Here is a 25034-nt window from a genome sequence, read left to right on the forward strand (position 1 = left end):
AGCATTTATAGTATGCTTATAAGTTGGTTATAATAATTCTAACGTTTCTGCATGGAGATTTTTAGGATAGTTGTTGTAGATATAATTTTTGAAGAAACTGGATTTGGGGCACAACTTCATCCATTGACCTATTAAACCACAAAATAAGTAAAACCCGGGTAGACGTTCATAGTGCAATTCAACAGCATAGTATGGTTTTCCAGGAAGGGGGAACGGAATGGCTTATGGAAATGGATGATTCATTGCGACATGGGTTCAAGTTTTTGCAAATTTTTCCCAAGAAGTACATTCATAAGTTGCAATAGGTCTAGTAACACCAATCTGAGATATTAGAACGTACACATATAGAGAGCAGAGATTCTCTACAGGTGAGCCATGAATTTGGATACCTTACTCAACGGTTTCAAACTTGTAATCCTCTGGTCGCTTATTTGGGATACATCTCTCAAAAGCATAGAGATCATCTTTGATGATCCAAGGTATTCCCTCAATAATCATAGTAGCATCTGCCTGGGATTCAAACTTGATGATATATATGTTATCAGTAAAGACGGAAATGTCGAAAACCTGAGTAGTTTTCCAAATTTTTTGCAATGTTTCTCTGACTACATAGACAGAAAATGACTTGAGGGAAATAATTTCAGTATAAGACAATTCTGATGTCTCAATTTTGTTCCTTGGAAATTGGTATTGATATTGACGGTAGCATTTGATGATTCTTGGGAAAGTAGGTTTGCAAATTGATCCAGAAGATCAGACGAAGATGGATTGGAAGGTAGATGATGATCATTGAAGTCTTCAGAAGACATGTTGAATGGAAAGATAAGGACAGTTAAGAGCATGAAATCCTTAACGGCTATTAAAGTGGTTAACACAGTAACCTATCAGGGAAGCAGTTTTAAGCAGTCTGAGTTTCAGTTTTGAAAAAAGAATCAGATAAAATATGAATCTATGTGTTAAGAAGAGAACCCCCCTCCCCTCCTTTTTGTTTTTTCCTTGAAACAATATTTTGAATGATAGTAAAGAAAACCAGATAATACTATTATAATAAAGATTCACCAATGATTGGTTTTAATGATGTTTAAACAAAGAAAAGGAGATAACTACTGTAATGATAGAGGACAAGTAATGAATCAATGGAAGTTTTCAGAAAAAAGAGAGAAAGTTGCAGAGAAGAGGATACATCCAAACCGTACGAATTCAGTTCTTTTCCGTTTCAAATATGCGCAGCGTGGGACGGATGTGTAAATATTTCTTCACTCGGCCTCAGCCGCAATAGCCTCAACAGAGATCACTCACCGGAGATACTATAAACCAGCAGACCGATTGGCACTCTTGAACCAATGCTCCAAATAAAGAATGTCGCTCAACCAAACGAGATGGACTATCAAATTCCTTTGCATGTCCTGCTCGAGTATTAAACATAGATTAGGCTTTATATATCTCAAGGTAAGAAACTTTTACCAGAAATAAATCATATCGGATACCAGAGATAGATTTAGACTGAGCGGTGGGAGAGAAACATACCTGCATCTATTACTAAAACTCTGTCACAGTCCATGACAGTCGGTATTCTATGAGCAATGCTAATGATGGTACAAGCACCGAAGTCTTCTCGTATGATTCTTTGAATAACACCATCAGTTTGTGAATCAACAGACGCCGTAGCTTCATCCATAAACAAAATCCTGCTTTTCTTTAGCATTACTCTTCCAAGACAGAGCAACTGCCTTTGTCCCACACTCCAATTATCTCCACTATCAACCACTAAGAGAAGGAAATAAAGCAGTCCCGAATATCATGAGTAATGAGGGATTGCAACTGAGGAGATCAATGAACAAACAAATAACATCCAATATCTGAAAATGGTTACCTAAGGAGTCAAGTTTATCGGGTTTTGCAGTCACCACATCTTTTAGTTGGCAGCGCTCAAGGCTCTGTACACAGGTAAGATAAAACCTAGATTTAACATTTGAGGACTGCACAAACTTAAACCAAGTAGCAAATTACTGAGATTGAAAATCAATAGTTTTTCGTAGGAATTACCTTCCATATTTGGTGTAGAATGTTAGTACTAGAAATCACACAATGTATAAAACTTCTCAAAGGAAGAGTTTTCTTTTCTTTAAAATCTGCTTTTCTTCCTTACAAACGTGGCCATATATATGCCTTATGGAATATGCCAATATCTTTTATGATTAATGCTAATAAAGAGGAAATCCTAATAAATATGATATCATGCAAATACTTGCAAGATATCCCTTATTTCCTAACAAAATAACAAATAGGAAAATATTCATACATGGCTAACGGATATTCTTTCGTCGATCCCTTCCTTCCAAGTATGGTTCTGCCATATCTTGCACTACATCATTCTCCCCGGGAAAGAGGAAATTCGCCCCCGAATTAGGCAGGGTAGAAAAATCATCATCAAACAAGTCGCCGTTGTAGGGAATGAGATGACGTACATTGAACACACCAGCAGTATGAATACGACTGGGAAGTCGCAGACGGTAAGCATTAGGATTGATCTTCTCAATAATTTCAAAAGGACCAATCTTGCGAGGGCCCAATTTGTTGTATGTGCCCGTAGAGAAACGTTCCTTAATGAGTACAGCCCAAACGAAATCACCTACCTCAAATTCAACGTGACGACGATGCTTATCGGCGGCCGTTTTGTACTTCGTAGAGGACGCCACCAAGTTTTGAGCAGCATCGGCATGTATCTGTTGTAAGTGATGCACCAACTCATCATCAGTGGCATGCACTCGTTGTAAATCTGGCACAGGCGCAAGATCAAGGGGTGAACGCGGATTAAATCCACAGACCACTTGGAAAGGGCTAAACCCGGTGCTCTTATGAATGGCTCTGTTGAAGGCAAATTCTGCTTGAAACAAATGCCTGTCCCATTGTTTAGTGTGAGAACCCACCAGGCTGCGAAGTATGTTCCCCAGAGATCGGTTAACAACCTCTGTCTGCCCATCCGTTTGAGGGTGATAAGCACTGCTGAATTTCAACTCCGTACGCAATAATTTCCAAAGAGACCTCCAGAAATGACTAAGAAATTTAGAATCACGGTCCGATACAATGGATTCTGGGAGACCATGAAGACGATACACGTGTTGGAAAAACAAAAATGCCACATGAACCGCATCCGTAGTTTTTTTGCAAGCTATAAAGTGCGCCATTTTGGAAAATCTGTCAACTACGACAAAAACAGAATCCATTCCATGTTGAGTGCGAGGCAAACCCACAACAAAGTCCATACTAATATCAGTCCAAGGCTTAGACGGAATTGGTAATGGCATATAAAGACCAGCATTTGTCGAAGAACCTTTAGATACCTGACAGATATGACAACGAGAAACGAAACGTTGTACCTCTTTAAACAAGCGCGGCCAAAAGTATGATGTTGAAACCAACTGGAAGGTCTTGTCACGACCAAAGTGACCCTCGTTATGCAGTTCTTGAACGATACGTAAACGCCAACTACAGTCTGGAATGCAAAGTCGAGTTCCCTTGAAGAGAAAACCATCCAACATCGTGAACTGGGCACTGTTGCCAGCATGCACAGCGTCCAGAATTGAGCCAAAATAGGGGTCAGTCTTGTACAAATCAGCAAACGACTCCAAACCTAAGACCTCCGTCCGTAGTGACGTTAGCAGACTTCGTCGACGACTAAGACCATCAGCCACACGGTTCTGAGTGCCAGCCTTGTGTTTGAGGACAAATGTGAAATCCTGTAGATAATTAGCCCATTTAACTTGTCGTGCATTCATCTTGTCTTGATTGCCGATGTGCTTGAGAGCATCATGGTCAGTAAACAATACAAATTCAGAATGAATCAAATAATGACGCCAGTGCTTTAGGGTTTGGATGATGGCATAAAACTCTAGTTCATACGTGCTGTAATTTCGCTTAGCTCCATTTAATTTCTCACTAAAAAATGCGATCGGTTTACTGGTTGGCTGAGGACTGCACCTATACCAACCTTAGAGGCGTCTGTATGAACCTCAAATGGTAAAGAAAAATTTGGTAAGACATATAGGGGCAGAACAAAGCTTCTCCTTCAGCAAGATGAAGCTTGCTGTAGCTGCGTCTGTCCAAGAAAACTTGCCATTCTTCATGCAGTCGGTGATTGCTGCTGCAATAGTGCTAAAGTGGGGAATAAACCTTCTATAAAAGGACGCGAACCCATGAAAACTCCTGGCCTCATGGATTGTTTGCGGACAAGGCCAAGTACGCACAGCATCAACCTTCGATTCATCCACGGAAATACCATCCTTGGATATGACGTATCCAAGAAACAAAATGCGATCTGTACCGAAGACACACTTCTTTGTAGCGGCAAAGAAATTTTGCTGGCGTAAGACTACTAAGACCTCACGAAGATGACGCAAGTGCATATCCAAGTTAGTACTATAAACCAAAATGTCATCGAAATAAACGACCACAAACTTACCCAAGAATGGTTTTAATACTTCATTCATGACACGCATAAACGTACTTGGAGCATTGGAGAGACCAAACGGCATCACCAACCATTCATAAAGTCCTTCCCTAGTTTTAAAAGCGGTCTTCCACTCATCTCCAGGCCGTATACGAATCTGATGGTAGCCACTACGCAAATCCAATTTGCTAAAAATCGTAGCACCATGAAGCTGGTCCAGGATATCATCCAGACGAGGGATGGGAAAACGATACTTCACCGTAATCTTATTAATAGCACGACTGTCCACACACATGCGCCATGAACCGTCCTTCTTAGGAATGAGCAACGCCGGAACTGCACAAGGACTAAGACTCTCCCTGATGAGACCCTTGGCTAATAACTCCCCTACCTGACGTTGTAGTTCCTCGTGTTCTCTTGGGCTCATACGGTAATGAGCTCGATTAGGAAGAACCGATCCTGGTACTAAGTCTATCCGGTGCTGAATAGCTCGAGATGGAGGCAACCCCTCCGGAAGGTCAACAGGAAAAATGTCGCAAAGTCCGATAATACTCCCTGGATACATGACGGAACCTCCACAGCCGTCGGCAGATGCAAGAGAAAGACCACACAAGATGAACAATACCCTCATCTATCATCTCGGTCTCAAACGTACGCCAAGACAGAAAATTGGAAGCCAGATTAGAGAGTGGTTTGTGCACAGTTCCTTGGCAGGTACTAACGTGATGCGAGTCGATTTGAACAAGAATGAATATGTGTTTAGTTTACCATCGTGAATTACCTCCCTGTCGTATTGCCAAGGTCGTCCCAATAGCAGATGACAAGCATCCATAACCACGACATCACACCACAAAGCATCTTCGTATACAGAACCAATGGAAAACTTCACAAGACAACGTTTGGAAATAGTTACCTCCGAACCTTTACTCAGCCAGTGAAGAGAGTACGGACTAGGATGTTTCTCTGTTGATAACTTGAGCTTTCTCACAGCTCTTCAGACACCACGTTCTCACAGCTCCTGAGTCAATGATCATTCGACAGACTTTCCTTCTATGGTGCACGTTGTCTGGAAGATGTTCTTTCTGAGCCATGACTCGTCAGTGTCAACCTTCGGCGTCAGGAACGATGGTCGAGAAATCATCAAGCAGTCACCTTGGTCCCCTGGCAGAAATACTTCATCGAACTCAGTTGATGTCTCCTCCGCATCAGCAAAGACATCATCAGCAGCAGTCGGTCTCTACAAGTAAAGCTTTGCCAGGTCGACCAGCCTTACGACAATCGTTGCCAAGTGACCAGGATCACCACATCGGTAGCATTTAGGACCAGGCCTCTGAGACGTACTAACATTCTGTTGAGCGGAAGCAATCTGTGAAGGAGTAATAGTAGGACGGCCAACAGCTGCTCTAATTGACTTACGGGATAATTGTTTTTCCAAACGCAGAGCTCGTTGGTGAACCTCAGACACAGAAAAATAATCAAACATATTTAGTGTGTCTGGAAAGTCTCACGCAGACCACCTATATAGCGGGAGACAAGCTGATCATCGGTGTCTGTAATACCTGACCGAGTGACCAAATCATAGAACTCTTTCGTATATTCATCAATGGATCGAAAACCCTGACGAAGGTTTTGTAAACGAATATACAGTTCTCTGGTATAGTTAAATGGCAAAAAGGCTGAACGCATACACTTTTCAAGCCTTGCCCAGGAAGAAATAGGAGTTTTACCTTTTTGAATCCGGGAAGCTTTCAGTTGACGCCACCAAACAGCAGCCCTACCCCGAAAGCGTGTAGCCACAAGCGGAACCACTCGATCATCAGGAACCCTCTTAAATTCCAGAACTTCCTCCACAGTAGAAAACCAGTCGATACAATCCTCTGGTGTCAACCCGCTACCATGAAACTCAGGAATTTCGATGCGGAATGATGATTCCCAACTCCTAGATTCACGCTCACGCCCAGCAAAAGGGTTATCAGTATCATTATCGTCATCTTCATCAGATGAATTGGACTCATCAGTAGGAGGATGACGGCGCTCATGTCGTTGTAACAGGGTTGCTACCTGACCGGCGAGCTGCTCAACCGTGCGTGATAGTTCATCGTATCTCGTTCTCTCCATTACCTCCTCAACCAAAGCTTCGCGAGGACCACCCTGACCTCTACCACGAACCATGTTGGAAGGATCGATACCCAGTTTCTGAATACCAAATGGTGTAGAATGTTAGTACTAGAAATCACACAATGTATAAAACTTCTCAAAGGAAGAGTTTTCTTTTCTTTAAAATCTGCTTTTCTTCCTTACAAACGTGGCCATATATAGGCCTTATGGAATATGCCAATATCTTTTATGATTAATGCTAATAAAGAGGAAATCCTAATAAATATGATATCATGCAAATACTTGCAAGATATCCCTTATTTCCTAACAAAATAACAAATAGGAAAATATTCATACATGGCTAACGGATATTCTTTCGTCGATCCCTTCCTTCCAAGTATGATTCTGCCATATCTTGCACTACATCAATATTTCATCATCTGACTATTTTCCAACTGGATCAATATTACTTCTGACTGTTCCTTCGAAAAGAACTGGTTCTTGAGGAATGATCCCATAACGGGACCTGAGATCATGAAGACCCAACTTGCAAACGTCGATCCCGTCAATGATAATTGTTCCTCCCGCAGGTTCCATCACTGTAGAGAAAGCCTGGATCAACGTTGATTTCCCGCTACCCGTTCTACCAACAACACCAACTTTCTCTCCCCCTTGAATGCTAAGAGTGATCCCTTTGAGAATAAGAGGAGTATTTGGGGAATAAGAGGAGTACTAGGCCTAACATAATCAACAATTTTTCCAACTAAATAATTTCAGTCATGTTACCTGCAATTGCTTGAGATGTACACTGCCACGAGTAGGCCATTCAGGGGGAGCTTTGTTGTCTTCGATAACCCATGCTGATTCAGATGGAATATTGATGAACTGTTTTACTCTCTCCAAAGAAACCATTCTGTTCTCCAGAAAGCAACTAATCCATACCGAAAAAAACAAAACAGAATTGAGAGACAATCCCTAGGAGAGTGATAAGCCAACATATTCTGTATCAGGAAATAGTTAGAAGTCAGTTTCACTTGATGACAGAGTCCGAGAGGGATAGAGAACCAGTAGATATGTGAATTATGTACCAGGTTTTATAATGTTGCTAGGAAGCATGATCATAAACAAAGCAGAAGTGAAGAGAAATACACTTCCGATCAATTCTAAACGGAATCCCAGCCACGAGTTTGCTGCCTTATTGTGAAAATCCATACGTAAATTTGCATCAACTCTTTCAACGTTTTCCTGACAGAATATTTCTTGCTTACTGAAGCACCGGATGGTCATACAACCAGCAACACTTTCAGAAAAGTGTTGGATAACAGGAGCTTTGGTGATGGAGTCAAGACGTGTCAATTCACGAGATGATGCCAGAAAGTATCCCTGCGTAACCAAATGATTCAGGCCGATAAATCAAAAATGAACTCCCTTACATTCACTGTCCAAATGGAATTATATTCGGAAATTCAATCAATGAAAAATGGAATACGTACCCGATACCAAAAATTGGTTAACCCTAGTGGTACTATGAGGAATATAGTTGGCCAAGCAACCTCACATATTACAATGACGATGCTGAGAACAGTGATGTACATCGCAATAGTCAATCCGAGGTAAAATGGAATGAAGAGATCAATGTTGGTTTGATCTGAGGAAGCCTGAAAGAAATACCAAAATATGTCAGATCTCTGAGAAAGAGAGAGAGAGAGAGAGAGAGAGAGAGAGAGAGAGAGAGAGAGGAGAGAGAGAGAGAGGGAGAGAGAGAGAGAGAGAGAGAGAGAGAGAGATATGAATCTTACCCACTTAGAACTCGTCCAGAAGGAGTTGTATCAAAGAATGACATTGGGGCATGTAGGATACTATTAAGTATTCGTGAGAAGAAAACTTGAGAAGTCTTCAGAAACGCGAATGCTGTTAGAAAAGCTCTTATAAACACCAAAACGCAAGTAACAACAACAATGAACGCATAGACCTTGATAAAGGTGGAAGGATTAAAAGAAGACGCGTTTTTTTCTCCGGTTTCATAAGCTAACCAGTAATCAGAAGCCATCACAGAAGATTGCCACAAGAGAGAAAAGAACAACACTGCTAATATACCCGACCATCCATAAGCTTCAGTGCAGAAAATCTTGTAAACTCCCAAACTAACTCGCCCTGTTTCTCATTGTTCGTCTTCGACAAGTTTCGATGATGTCTTTTGGGATTCGGGTTGGTCACTAATTGAGCCATTTTCGTTAGTACGGTAATCTCCGTAAGCTTCTCTTTGAGATATTGATGGTTCTAGATCCTCAGAATCTGGATTGCTATTTTCGACTAGCTCCATGGATGTTTCATGAGCAGCGACTAAAGTACTGAAAGCCAAACCAGAACTTAGAAGCTCGTTATATTTCCCTGATTGAACTATCATCCCGTCTCGCATAATCTGTCTGCAATGCGGTGGCGTACAACCGTTAGGAAACACAGAATCTGGACCTTAATTAACCTCACTAAAAGAAAAGTAAAAAAAAAGAAACTTACCATTATGAGATCAGCATTATGCAGAAAATCAACTTGATGAGTTACAAGCAAAATGGTCTTGTTTTTGAGTGCTCATCTGACACATTCCTGTAAAGTCACACCAATGTGAACACACGGACCAACAGGGAAAGATGAGACAGACATAAAGCTATAATTCATTGAAAATAGAGGGTTTAAAATTCAAGGTTGTACATTAGACGGTGTAATCACCTTGAAAATATAAGAACCAGTATGAGCATCAACTGCGCTAAATACATCGTCAAGAAGATAAATATCACAATCTTGATAAACGGCTCTAGCGAGTTGTATTCGTTGTTTCTGACCACCACTAAGATTGATACCTCTTTCACCAATTTCAGTTTGATCACCGAATTCCATCATCTCCAAATCTTTTTCTAAGCAACAACCTCTGATTACTTCTCTGTATCTTGTCATATCCATTGGCAATCCAAACAATATGTTTTCCTGGATAGTCCCATTTTGTATCCACGAGGTTTGGGCCACATACGCTGTTGTTCCACATACTCTCACCTGCATCAGAAAGATCAGAGCACTTAATTTATATAGAAACTCATCATACATAAAAATAAGGCATGCATAAGTGGTTGGATAATTCACTCAAACATAAATTCTATACATAGTCTCCTTTACCAAATTTCCCACAAAGAAAGGATAGCAGACGTTTCCTTAAAAGAAGTGTACAACATAACTAGCGTAAGTGCATTTCTAAATTCGATGGATAAAGAAGATTGGATTATCTTGCGCAACAAGAAATGAAACATGATTGCAACTGTAAAAACTATATTCATAATGGTTAAGGCTGCACACGGTGCGGTTATGGGTAAAACCGTACATACAACGGTTTTCAATTTCAAAACCGTAACCGAACTGTGTTGTCACGGTTCGGTTTTAAAACCGATCTGAGTTGGCTTGGTTATTCTTAACGGTTATACGGTTTTGACCGATTCCACCTGGATTAAAAGAAAAAATAAAATAAAATACCTTCAGTTCCTCTTCCATTAGATAAAAAATCAATCCTGTAACTCTAATTGATGGTTCATTCCAAGACTTAATAGTTCAAATTTCATAACTAATGGAGTCTTAACAGATCTAATTAAACGACACATAGCTTGAATCAGGAGAAGTTTACAATCCATTGTTGGCATGTCTTGACCATGGTCAATTTCATCAACACACAATTATAGAGATACAAATTGAACCTTCAAAACTTCGTAGTCATATAACATCTGTAAAACCCATGCCATGTTAAATAAAGTTGAATCTAACCATAACGATTAGAAATTAAAAAAAAAAGAAAAAACTAGTTTTTTAAGAAACCTAAAATTAATAAACAAAATAATCTTCAATCTTTCAATCAGATCTCCAATCTTTCAAGGTGGTGTTGCTGGTGCCGGTGATGCAGCAGGTGGTGCTGGTTGTAATGGTGGTGTAGCAGGTGGTGTTGGTTGAAAAACAGAAACGAGAAGAAGTAGTCGAAGAAGAAAAATTGGTGATTACGAGAACTGGTGATTGTGATGCTCCTGATCGAGTTGATGGTTGGATAATGGAGAGGTGAACAACTACCGATGATTACAGAGAGGGAGAAGTGAAGAAATGTCGCTGCAAAAGGAGGAGTAAGTTTTAGATTTAGGGTTGGTAAGCATATATATACATGTATTGACGACTAAGATCTAAATAGGTATATAATTGTTAACAAAATAGATATATAACGGTTATTCGGTTATTCGGTTCGGTTAGTGTACGGTTATGGGTAAAATCGTTGGCCGCACTGAAGATTTAATAATTAACAAAATTAAAACCGTGACCGACCGCGGTTACCGTCCTGTGGGCGATTACAGTTCGGTTTCTGTGGAGGCCTACTAATAATGGTAGGTAGTTTGTTTTTCTCTTTTTTATAATATTTAAAATGTTCTTGAAAGGGGTTTAGAATTGGAGTATATGTAGGGCCCATTCTACAAATTCCCATAAATGGATTCTTAAATTGTTATCTAGAGACAAATGAATTGTCAAAAGCAAAAAAAAAAACGCGACCGGCTAAGTCAAAAGTTGACTAACCCAAGTTGACTAACCCTCCTCTAGCTCAACCTAAAATCTAATTATCTATCTAAAATCCCTCCACTTCTTTTATAATTTTTGTTTGGCCCACTAAATATAACCCTATTTTTTTAATGTTTTTTAAGCCCCTGGCCCCTTAATGTTTTTTTTTCTGGCTCCGCCATCCCACCAGAATTATATTCTGAATGAGAAGAGGAAGTGGTGATTAAGAATTTAAGATAGACCTTGGAATGGTGGCGGGGTTGGAAGACTGAGACTGTAGGAGATCACATAGTGGTGAGACTGATAGTAGGAGAGCTCATGGGGGTGATTCACTAATAATCCTTAACTTGTAAGGTAAAACATAATTCCAAGTTCATTAACTTCCTAATGTCCTTTCCTAAAAGCACTAATTCCTACAATCCCAATTTAGATCAAGTACTTCTTTAGCTCCACAACCACCACCAGTAACCATAATAAGAACACAAATGCAAATAAGAGATATTTATTTATGGGTTAGGATCAGTTAACGAAAATGTTTTGACAAAATCAATCAACAAAAATTCTAAACCATGAGATGTTATATATCTGATGGTCCACATATTTGATGACATGTCACTTAATTTTGTTTTAGTGCTTGTTTGGATTAATACTGGGGCAATAATTTAGGGAAGTTAATGGTAACAAAGAATTTTCCTTGACCGATTTTTTTAGGATGAACATGATGTATCAAGATGAAACAAATATAATATTAGCATTTCTGATGGAAAATCTAATTCCAAATATTTTTTTCCACTCAATTGTTTCTTATTATTTCACTAAGATAACATTCTCATTCGAGATAGTATATTGGCAGACATCATGATTTCATAGTTTAGACTCATAGCTATAACAATAATGTTGAATGGAGAGCTAGGGATGGCTCAAATATAGCTTTACTTGAGCTGACCATCTTAAAAGAGAATTGAAAAACTCGAATACAAATCAAATTTTGAGAATCCTCATCTGTCAAACAAAAATATGTATATCTATATAGATCATATTATTTATTAATAAAATTTTGGTCAGGATGGCAAAGATGAATGGACATTAGAAATCCAAGTTTTTTATTTATAAAGAGGATTGAGATGTACAGAAGATCGAGAAGACGACGAACATGAGATTTAGTTGATAACTTGATATTCCAAACTTAATTTTGTACGAGCAAACACACGCCAAAAAGGAATTATGTGCCACATCATCAAAATCATTGGCTATTGGATCTATACAATCTTATGGGTTGGGATCCTATAAGAAAATGGGTTGGGATCCTATAACAAAACAATTTGACAAAATAATTGACAAAACCTTCCAATGACAAAATTATATAGATCCAATGGCCAATGATTTTGATGATGTGGCACATAATTCCTTTTTGGTTTGTGTTTGCTCGTTAAAATTAAGTTTGGAATATCAAGTTATCAACTAAATCTCATGTTCGTCGTCTTCTCTATCTTCTGTACATCTCAATCCTCTTTGTAAATAAAAACTTGGATTTCGAACGTCGATTCATCTTTGCCATCCTAACCAAAATTTTATTAATAAATAACATGATCCATATGTATATATTTTTTTTGACAGATGAAGATTCTCAAAATTTGAGCCATCCCCTGCTCTCCATTCAACAACATTGTTACAATTAGAAGGCGCTATTGGGAAATACTAAAATTAATTGGGGATTGAGGAAAAGGACAAAAACTGGATTTAAATATCAAATCAGGGTCACCTTTGTCTAAGTATTTTATATAATTCCTAACTCCTCACTAATCAGGTTTAATGTCTAATTATAATTAGAAAAAATCTTAAGTATCTGTTAAATGATTAGTGTGTATTTTTATTTGTATTTGGGTGAGTGAGGTGAGAGTAGGAGGGAAAAAGTATTTGAGAGGGAACTTTTTTTGGTGAAAATGGAGGATGATTGTGAAGAGAGAATTGCTGGTAAGAGGTTGAAAATTTGATTTTTTTTCTTTGAATCCACAATTTTTGCTGCTGAAAAATCTCGGTGCCGGCATGGACGTGGTATAAATACAATGCCGGAAGCAGCCATACTGGCTTGGTATTCATACCACGTCCATGTCGGCACCGAGCTTATCTCCAATTTTGAAATTCAAAACCTATTCCGTTTTGAATTTGTTTGCTGGTTTTCAGTCCACTGCCGACACAGTCAGTGAATTCTCGAGCATGCCGGTACTTCTACCGGTATGGTATGTTGCTTGAATTTATTTGCCGGCACATGATGTAAAGTATCCAGAAAATTGATTTTTTTTTCCACTTGACTACCGGCATTGATAGATTTTTATCGAGCATGCCGACATTTAGTTACGGCATTGAATGTTAGTTACCAAGCATGCCGGCACCATTTTGTGGCATGGTCTTCATCAATTCCGGCATGGTCTTCATCACTTACGGCATGGTCTTCATCACTTCCGGCATGGTCTTCATCACTTACGGCATGGTCTTCATCACTTCCGGCATGATCTTCAACAATTCCGGCATGGTCTTCATCACTTCCGGCGATGTAAAAAAAAATTATTTTCGACATGGTCTTTATCACTACCGGCATGGTCTTCATCACTTCCAGCATGATCTTCATCACTACCGGCATGGTCTTCATCTATATCGGCATGGTCTTCATCACTTCCGGCTTGTCTTCATCACTTCCGGCATGGTATTCATCACTTCCGGCATGATCTTCATCATTTCCGGCATGGTCTTCATCACTACCGGCATGGTCTTCATCACTTCCGAATGTTAAAAAAAATCATTTTCAAAGTGAGGAGCCGGCAGAGAAGGAGAAGAGAATTTGAAAGGGAGTGGGAAAAATTTAGAATTTGAAAGGGAGTGGGGAATATTTAGGTTTCAAATCCCTAACCCTAAAAGAGATTAATAAGAGGTGAAGATGGAAATGGAGGATATGATTTTGTTTTTTAATTTTTATTTTGAGGAAGGGTATTTTAGTATATTTCCCCCCAAAAGACACCCCTTAGCAGACACTATTGGTTGGAGGAAGTAATTTATATCCCCACTTAGTTCTCGTATTCCCTAATCGCACGTTCTATAATTATGAGTCTAAACTAAAATCATGATATCTGCCTATATACCATCTCGAATGAGACGCTATCTTAGTGAAATAAGAAACAATTGAGTGGAAAAAAGAATTGGAGTTATATTTTCCATCAGAAATGTTAAAACCATAATTGTTTCATCTTGATACATCACGTCCACCTAGAAAAAATTTGGTAACGGAAAATTCCCGTTACCATTGTCTTCCCTAAATTGTTACCCCAGTATTAATCCAAACAAGTACCAAAACAAAATTAAGTGACATATCATCGAAGATGTGGACCATCAGATATATAACATCTTATGGTTTAGAATTTTTGTTGATTGATTTTATCAAAGCAAAACGGATCCTAACCTTATATTTAAGTACCTCTCATTTTTTTTCTTTTTCATTTTTTCCATTTTTGTAAAAATACCCTTAAGATATGCTCTAAGTGGATAATGAAAGTGGACTAAATTTTTTTTTTTGGATGAATTAACCTGTTCTTTGATGCATGAAATGTTAACTCAATCTCTTTTGGAGGTTGAATTGCTTTAAAAACTTAAAAATACGATAATTAAGAGTATTTGTGAAGAATTCTGAAAATAAAAATAATGTTTATTAAATTTCCACTTTTGTTTATAGTGAACAACGTGAGTTCGTTGCCGGAGAGAGTCATGCAAGCGTCAAATCAGCGGTAAAGAAACAAATTATAAATTTAAACACCTAAAAAACCTCATCACTTGGAAATTGAAAAAGAATAATTGGTGGTCCAATGATATTCAGTTGGGACCCATCATTTTCTAAAAAAGTTTATCAATATTCATTTTGTTCATATGATTTTTACTTATAGAGAAAGTTACGTCCACCAGTTACAATCGTTATAAAGCGTTTTGGTGGGTGTGAGTATATTCTAAGAATAAAAGCCCTAATTTAGGGGGAAAACACCATTTTTTACGTTTTTAGTGTTTTAAGGGGAGTTATAGCAGTTAAATAATAATAAAAAATAGTTAAGATTTGGGATTTCTATCAAATGGTTACAACGTTCGTGAAAAAGGTTATAATATGTCTAATAATGCTAGTGCAAATCTTTTTATTTTTATTTTTTAATTCTTCTATTTTTAAATTTTTTATTTTAACTTTGTGAGGAAAGGTAAAAAATAAAATAAGATGCTATTGCTTTTTTAAAATCAGGAAAAGGAAAAGTGAAACAGAAATATTTTATATTTGTTTATTTTGAGAGGGATAATTTTATTCTCACACTATTTCATATTTCTGGCAGCCTTTCTTTTTTGTAAAATCAAACGATAATAGCTAATACTTTGGAATATGTTCCTTTTACAGAGCTCTACGTACATATTAAAAACGAATGTGTTCCCAGAACTCGAACATTATTTGCCAATTTTACTTCCATGGTTGAAAATCCCTTGAGTATTAGTGGAGGATTTTCAAACTAATAGATAGTAGTATATTTTACATCTTGGAAAGTACTCATCTTTTGTCGGTAAGTAGAGCTTTATAAGAAAACATATTCCCGAAATATTGGCATCAAATCCATTACTATTTATATTTATTAAAAAAAATGACACCCAAAGTATGGGTGAATCCTCTCCTTTTAAGTTTTAATCTTAAATTTTTGAAAACAAATAAATTGTGTACGAAATAATTTTTTACTCTAATATGGTTATCAAAAGAGTAGGAACGAGAAATAAGTTCTAAGAAATTCACGTTAAATATTGTTTAAAAAAAGTAGCATCTAGTTAATTTTAAAAAAAAAATTATAACATAAGATCTAAAAAACGGTGTTATTTCCTATTTAATGACATTGTGTAGAGAATGATACACATAATACTCATGGGCATGTTACATGGGTGTTATCGTTTTAACAAGCGGTTTTCCAAAAATGAAAAACATTACCGTTTTTCAAACCTTGTTTGACTTTTCTAAAACGTAGTACATACTTTTATTATTTATAATTCATTTAAAATAAATACTTAAGATAACCAAACATACCTTTATAATTATTTCACGTAGCCCATAAAATTACACATAGTTATTATATATGACCGAAAATAATTTGATAAATCATAAAATCCAGTATTGATTACAGAATTTTCATAGTTAAATTTTTGTAAGATATTTGACATTATTGATGATTTTGAAGAATAGTCAACACTAACAATTAATTTTAGTGCAATCGTAATTGAGAAAAAAATAACATCAATTTAGAGAATGATTCTAGAAAAAGAATCGAAGTGTTCAACATTGCGGATAAAGGTATGTTTAGTTATAGGGGTAGAAGATTACTGGGGAGAATACCAAAATTCATATAAGAAAAAACACATTCGAGCATGTCTTATACGAATATTGGTATCCTCCACAATAATATGGTACCTCCCCTTAGAATCCATGAAAATCTAGTCAATTCCATTTTGATTTGTGTTGTTGCGTGGATTTTTAAGGGAATAATCAGAGTATGTATCCTCGATTAATTTTAATGTAATCATGATTGAGAAAAACAAAAAAAAATCATTTTAGAGAAATATAAGGATTAGAGTTTATTTTGCTTATGGGGAAAATAAGAATTAGAGATTATAATTGATTAATTTGTGAGAATGGTGAAAGAACAATTACATATATATATATATATATATAACGTTTTATTTTAATTTTGAGTAAGAAGTAGTTTTTCAGCCTAAAGTAAGTGTTTCTGGACTAAAAATAACAAATTTATGGGCAGTGGGCTACATTTAAAAAATACCCGTAAACGTTATGCAAGTCATACTAAGTTATAACGCGGCATTAATTACAACAAAAGAAAGTTACACATCAAATGGAGTTTCCTCTGAAATACTTCAAAAGGAAACACATACAATTCCTTGTTTACATGATTTTTTCTGGCTAGTTTTGTTTACTATTTACAAACACATTATTCTCTTTTTAGCACGCTTAGGTATTAAAAAATACCGCTCAACAAATTATACAAAAAGTCTCCTTTTATCTACCGATAGTGCCATAATTGCTAAAAAAGGCTACCGGAATTAGCAGGATACCATTTCATACGAGACAAAAGAGTTGTAATCGATCCTAATCGTCGGATCACTCAAACGGTACACCTACTAACTCCGATAACCCCTTTAGGGACCATGAATAACATTATAAAATCGCGGCTGTGTCTATAATATGTCTTGGGATTGCTTCAATAAGAAGAAAAATTCTAGGGATGATACAAGGTGGCCTATTTTATTTTACTTAGTAATTTTTTAAAGAAAGGAGCATATAGTAGCCAGACCGGCCCCAAAGAGGCAGCTGGTTAACTATGAAGATTTGAATCGGTGATCAAGGATTCAAGTACTTCTGGTAAGTACTAAGAACCAAAATATATTTTTTATTTTATCTGCTGATAGGGTGAACTGAAGGAGGTCTCTCGAGTCTGGACTCATCCGAGCAAACCTCTATACTAAAAAGTATATGACACTTATCCATCATATAGTTAAAAGAGTACTGTTAGCATATTGTTTTCACTTTTCACTTCTACCCTATTGGTTTGGCTAAACAACAACGTATTTTTCCATTGGAAATCCAAAAGCTTCCCACCCAATAAAACATTTCGAGATGTTGAATTTGGAGTTTAACACCATTTATGTACGGACGATTTATTAGAGAGCACTTAAGAGTACGTACGTCTAAGGGCATGTCATTAGCATGACTGGGTAGATGTTGAATGAAGAAGTTTTTCAAATTTACTGTATATATCCGTAGCTTAATGAAGTCTACTACTCAATAATATAAATTGCCATGAATAAATACGGTACACTGGTTTACCGTTGAAGCCTTGCTGACCATTCTAAGCCTATGAACTGAATTTCGGAGAACTTCCTTTATTTTAACTACGTGATAAGCTTATGAAGCCTATGACCATTCTAAACTACGTGGCAGTTTGCGTCGAATGTCAAGTTTGGACTGTTAGGTATACCTATTAAGTGCTGCAGGCATCCTCCTGATAGTTTAGTTAAGAGGTATGTATTTTGCTCATTTGCAGTTACGTAATGAAAGATTTCATCATGATCTCTCTTTGATGGTTTGATCTAGTTTTGAGGGTTTTCTGGTTTACTTTCAAGGGACAGTAACCTTAGACATTAAGTATTCTTGTAATTATCGTTTGCTTTTCATAAATTCATTGCCCAACCAAAAAAAAAAAGATGGAAAAGAAGAAAAAAAGAAATAAAAGTTCCAAGTAAGTTGGAAGCCATACCATTCCGGACGTCTTATGCATCTCCCCAAGAATGGACCCCAACAACGATGATTTTCCGGATCCAACAGTTCCAACAATAGCAGCAAATTCACCTTTCTTAATCAAAAGATTCAAATCTTTCAAAACAGAATCATCACCTTCATCATCCCAACCAAATGTACCATTTTGAACCTCAACAGCAGTTGTACCATCACAATCTTCACTTCTCTCAACAGCATCATGCACTAGTTCTTTAGTAATCATAAACTTATCCAATCTCTGAAGTGATATCATTGCTTGCGAAACCGAAATCATAGCTTGAGGAAAATTCCTTAGCGGTTCTTGTAAAACCTTGAATAACGAGGTCGCCGTGAAAACTGTACCTGCAGTCAGTGGAACTCCTAACCAAATGGCTGTCCCAAAGGTTAATGCGGAAACAAGAACCTGGGCACTCCATAATACTATGAGGTTTGCGTAAGTAGAATACATGAATTTCGTCAGCCACGAAAACTCAGCACTTCGAAATTTTTGTATGCGCTTATTGAAATGTTCTTCCCATGCTTGAAACTTGATCACTCTCATATAACTAAGCATTTCATTCACCGCCTTGATTTTTGAATCTCGTTGTTTCATCAAATTGAATTGATATCGATTATTTCTTTTAGTTCCTAAAACAGCAAAAACAATGACTCCAGATATGCCAAACAATGCAGCAAGTGCTGAAACACCAAGGCTAAAGTAAAGAAGAACCAAAGCAACACCAACTTGTGCTGGCAGTAACCAAATGTAGTGCAATTGCAACATCATATCGGAAAGCTGTTGTACATCAACTGCCATATAGTTCACGATTGAACCTAACCCGTGTTCTTGACGACCCGAGCAGGATAGCCGAAGTCCCTTCTTGTACAATGAAGTGATCAATGTAGATCTGATTAGCATCCCAAGATTTTGCGACTGAAAAGTGTACTGATGAGAACAAAGAACTTCGACAAGTTTCGCAGATAACAAGATCAAAACTAGATAATATCCTTCATCAGGTGAGCTACCCAAACCCGAAGTGAAATTCACAAACTGTTGAAGAAGAATCGGACCGATATACATGACAGAAAGACGAATTATCGCAAGAAAACCAGTGAAAGCTAAATTCTTCCAAAAACATCGAATCAATGTAGTTCGAACAGGATTCTTTGAATTCTCCTCTGGTTTTGGAAAGTTCGTTTCGAAAAACACTGACATCCTCTCTGCTTTATGATCAGGTGCTAATGAAGGAACTTCATCGATCTTAAACGGTGATTTATAACCCCTTTGTAACAACGGATTCAACCATAACCATAACGCTTTAGAAATGATCGAAGCAGAAGCATAACCGGTTGGAACAGACTTATTCAGAAGTGGGTTTCTCAAACTCAATTCTGATTCCAACTCTCTCCTCACCGTAATCCCCGTAAATCCTTTCGCTGCAACAGCAAGAAAATATACCGATATAGGTAGATTAACCAAAAAGAATATATCGTCAATTCTCAATTCCGTTTCATGGGTTTTATTCCCCCGAGATATGAACAATCGAAGAAACCGAGAATAACATAACAAAAACAAAGTTTACAATCCAGTAAACACGAATGAACATAGCATGTTTAATAGCTTGGAATATCTTTTCATGGATGATTAAAACTGTGATTACAAAATGAGTCACAGCTAGTGCTAATTGAAACAAAGCTTCTGTTAATTTCCATGAAGACTCGAGTTTCGAAGTGAAAGCTACAATAGATAGTGATGGCAACTGCAAGATGAAACTTAGCTTATATAAGGACAATTCTCTTTATTGATGTTTAGAAAATCTCTAAAAACTAAACACAAGCTCTAATCTTGCTCATATGATCAACCACAACTTTGGTGATCATATATATATAGAACTATGAATTCCTTTTCCTAGTCCTATTACCTTATTACATGTCTTTCCTTTTCTTAGAACTAGATGACTTATTCCCTAGGATTACATCAATTTCCTAATCTTGTCCTAACCAGCTTGTTAGTGACTTCTATGTTGAAGTTAATCCAATATTCTCCCCGTTAAGCTTCAACCTTACCCGTGACATATCTTGTACTCCAATCAGTTGTCTCATTTCTTCAAACTTGATCTGAGTTAATGCCTTTGTCAATATGTCTGCTTTCTGCTCAGTTCCTGGTATGTGTTCAACGTTGATGATCTCCTTCTCGATACATTCTCGTATGAAATGATACCTTTTGTGAATGTGTTTTGTCTTCCCATGAAACACTGGATTTTTAGTGAGTGCAATTGCGGACTTATTATCAATCTTGATGAGAACTTTTTCAGGTTCTCTTCCTTTGATTTCACCCAACAGTTCTTGAAGCCATATTGATTGTTTAGCTGCTTCTGTTGCATCCATAAACTCAGCTTCACAGGATGAGAGAGCTATTGTGTCTTGCTTCTGTGAGCACCATGTAATAGGTGCTTCATCTAGATAAAATATATGACCAGTTGTACCTTTTCCATCATCTTGGTCAATATTATGAATGATGTCACTATACCCAACAATTCCTTTTGATCCTCCTCGACCATACTTCAATCCACAGCTGATTGTTCCTCTTAGATATCTCAATATCTGCTTTATTACATCACCATGAGACTTGCGTGGACTCTGCATATAACGGCTTGCTACTCCCATAGAGAAAGCCAAATCTGGTCTTGTGTGTAATAAGTATCTTAGGCATCCAACATTTCTTCTATAACTCGTTGAATCAATCTCTGCTTCTTCTTGTGTCTTTGAAACTTTAAGTCCAAACTCCATTGGTATCTTAGTTGGATTACAAGTTTCAAGTCCTGCTTCTTTCAGAATTCTCCTTGCATAAGCTTCTTGTTTAAACTGAATCCCATCTACTCCTTGATGGACTTCTATGCCAAGGTAATAAGTGAGTTTTCCGAGGTCTGACATCTCAAACTTTCATGACATTTCTCTCTTGAACTCATTGATCACCTTAAGGGAGTTGCCAGTCAAAAATAGATCATCTACATAGACTGCAATCACAAGAAGCGTTCCCTTTTCTTCTCTTCTGTATACTGATGTTTCTTTAGAGCACTTAACAAATCTGATTTCTCTTAAGATTTGATCTAACTTTGTATTCCAGGCTCGAGGAGCTTGTCTTAGACCATATAGAGCTTTTGATAACTTATAAACCTTATGCTCTTGTCCTTTTACTTCAAAACCTTCTGGTTGTTCAACATACACATCTTCTCGCAATTCACCATGTAAGAATGCTGTCTTAACGTCTAAGTAGTGAATTTCCCATAAGTTTGATGCAGCTTCTGCTATTAAGAGACGAATTATCTCTAGTCTAGCAACTGGTGCGAAAACTTCATCAAAGTCTATGCCTGATTCTTGAACGTATCCCTTAGCTACAAGTCTTGCCTTGTATTTGTTAATAGTTCCATCAGCATTTCTTTTAACCTTGAAGATCCACTTAAGACCAATCACTTTTACCCCACCAGGCTTATCAACTAGAAACCAAGTCTTGTTTCTGTTGATTGAAATAATTTCTTCTCTACATGCTTGTGTCCATTTAGTCGAGACCTTTGCTTCCTGAAAATTCCTTGGTTCATCATTAACAAAAAGTAGCATTATCTCACATTCTTATGCATCTTGAAGAACATTATCCTCCAGATACTGTGGCTTTTTTATCTGTCTTGTTGATTTTCGCAGTGGAATGGGTTGAGTTTTTTCATCGATCTCTTCTTCTTCTTCTTCGTTATTCTCAGTGTTTTCATTATTCTCTTCTTCTTCTTGATTAACATCATTGTTTCCATTGGTATTGATGATTATGGGTCCTTCGCCTTCATCAATTACTTGACCCCATCTCATGTGAAACATTCCCGGATCCCTACTTGGTCCATCATTAGTTTCTTTACAGTTCAAGTTTGCTTTTTCATCGAATACCACATCTCGACTCACTATCACTCTTTTCGTTGTTGGATTGAATTATATGTAAGCTTTGGATCCAGGCTCAATTCCTAGATGCACAAGAGTCTGAGATCGATCATCCAGTTTCTTAAGAGTTGAAAAATAAACTTTTGCGTATGCTTTGCAACCAAACACTCTTAAATGATCTATGTTTGATTTTCTCTTTCGCAAAATTTCATATGGAGTCATGTCTTTTAGAGCTTTCGTAGGTATCCTGTTTATTAGGTATGTGGAGTGTCGTGCAGCTTCTCCCCATAGATAATTAGGTACCTGCATAGCCTTTAAAGAACTTCTTGTCATCTCCATTAGAGTCCTGTTTCTCCTCTCCACCACTCCGTTTTGTTGTGGTGTAATAGGACCACATAAATCAGCATGAAGAAGCTCTAATGGCTTTGAGGCTCTGAATGTTGTTGCTTTTGGAAAACCTTGACCCGTTTGTTTCCCAACTAAACATGATTCACAGATCCTTGATTCATTGTTTATCCGTGGTAGCCCTCGAACCATATTGTTCTGAGACATTGCCTTTAAATTTCTAAAGCTTATGTGCCAAAACCTTGCGTGCCACTTCCATGTCTGATCTTCCAGTCTCATATTCAGACACAATGGCCTTCCAATAATGAGACTTATCTTATAGAGTCTATTCTGTGAGCGTGAGACTCTAACTAAAAGTCTTCCACTTGGGTCATGAACTGTTAGATAATCTTGTCGCATTCTAACATCACATCCAACTTCTGTAGCTTGTCCTAAACTTAGAATGTTACTTTGTAAGTTTGGGATGAAGTAGATGTTTGTGACAAGCTTCTGTTCTCCGGTCTTTCTCTGAATTAGAATTGATACTTTCCCTTCAATTTCTACAGAAGATCCATCCCCAAACTTCACTTGTCCTTTGATTTTCTCATTGAGTTCAGAAAAGTAGTGTCTCTTACCAGTCATGTGATTGCTGGCTCCATTATCTAAATACCAGATTCCTTCTTCTCCATCCTTTGATTCGTAGTTCTTTGGTATTAGTTTCCCTTCGTTTAAGAATACAACTTCGTGCATGAAAAGAGCTGTATCTGCTTCCCTTGTTTCATTCTTGTTTGTTTCTTCCATCTTTTGTATTCTTTCAGGGCATACAGAGGAGAAGTGTCCTGGGTTATCACATCTGTAACAAATAATGTTTGATCTATCCTTCTTTTCTTTCCCTTGGTTTTGATCATTCTGACTTGTTGTTCTATCTTGTGAGTTAAACCTTCCTCCCCTTCCTCGGCCTCTGTTTACTCTACCACCTCTTCCACGACCTCTTCCTCTTGTCGCAATTTTGTTGGTAAGAGTTTGTGTACAAGAGTTTTCCTTGAGTTTCTCCATTGTTTTCTTCATCAAGGATTCTCTCTTCATATGCTTTCAATCTTCCAATTATATATTCATAGCTAGTCTTCTTTAAATCTAAGACTTGTTCGAGAGAAGCTATGATATGAATATACTTGGATCTTGGTAAATTATTGAGAAACTTCTTTACCAGTTTATCTTCATCAATGGATTGTCCAAGTGACACAGCTTTTGAGGCTATCTATGATAGCTTTCCTGCAAAGCTATCAATAGTATCAGTGTCTTTCATCTTTACTCTTTCAAATTCAGACATTAAGGTTTGCAGACGGGCTTCTTTAACTCGATCAGCTCCGAGATTATGTGCCTTTATTGCATCCCAAATTTTCTTTGAAGTTTACTGTTCACCAACTTATAGAACAAGACATTCTGGTATTGCTTGAAAGAGTAATCCAATGGCAACATTGTTTTTGTCTGGGTCCAATGTACCAGGATCAATTGTTTCCCAAACTTTGTAGATTTTCATCAGTACATTCATTCTCATGGCCCATACTGTGTAGTTTGTGGCGTTGAGGATTGGAACTTGTATTGATGGTGGCGTGAACTGTTTTGCACCCACAATGGTGGTTTCGTTTTCCATGGCTCAGAAACAAGCTCTGATACCAATTAATGGCAACTGCAAGATGAAACTTAGCTTATATAAAGACAACTCTCTTTATTGATGTTTAGAAAATCTCTCAAAACTAAATACAAGCTCTAATCTTGCTCATATGATCAACCACAACTTTGGTGATCATATATATATAGAACTATGAATTCCTTTTCCTAGTCCTATTACCTTATTACATGTCTTTCCTTTTCTTAGAACTAGATGACTTCTAATTCCCTTAGGATTACATCAATTTCCTAATCTTGTCCTAACCAGCTTGTTAGTGACTTCTATGTTGAAGTTAATCCAACAGATAGTACTAGATAACTTATGGATACCAAAGCTGATAGAATTAGAGATAAATGAAACCAGAGACTTACACCAAGATTATCTTTTCTTGTTCTGGTAATCAAGGGTATGTTGATGGAAGTTGTAGTAGTGTTATTCTTTTTGTGAAATCTAGAGAATAGGCTTTGAAGGGTAAATACTATGAAAATGAATAAGAAAAGAAGATTGATGCAGGAGAATAGAACTCTTTGTGGACATGGTGATAACAATATAAATCTTCCCCATTGAAGAATTGTTGAGAAAGAGAGTGTTTTGTCTTGAATGATTGATGAACTTGAACATGACAGTGAATTCATCCATGAATCGGATGAGGAAGACAT

At 37.3% G+C, this 25034-nt stretch overlaps 1 pseudogene; it reads right to left on the reverse strand.

The window, feature by feature from the left end:
- Positions 1 to 1307: 1307 nt before the first annotated feature.
- On the reverse strand, positions 1308 to 25034 carry LOC113323579 (annotated as a pseudogene).

Source organism: Papaver somniferum, chromosome 11 (assembly GCF_003573695.1).
Source record: "Papaver somniferum cultivar HN1 chromosome 11, ASM357369v1, whole genome shotgun sequence".
Classification (NCBI taxonomy): domain Eukaryota; kingdom Viridiplantae; phylum Streptophyta; class Magnoliopsida; order Ranunculales; family Papaveraceae; genus Papaver; species Papaver somniferum.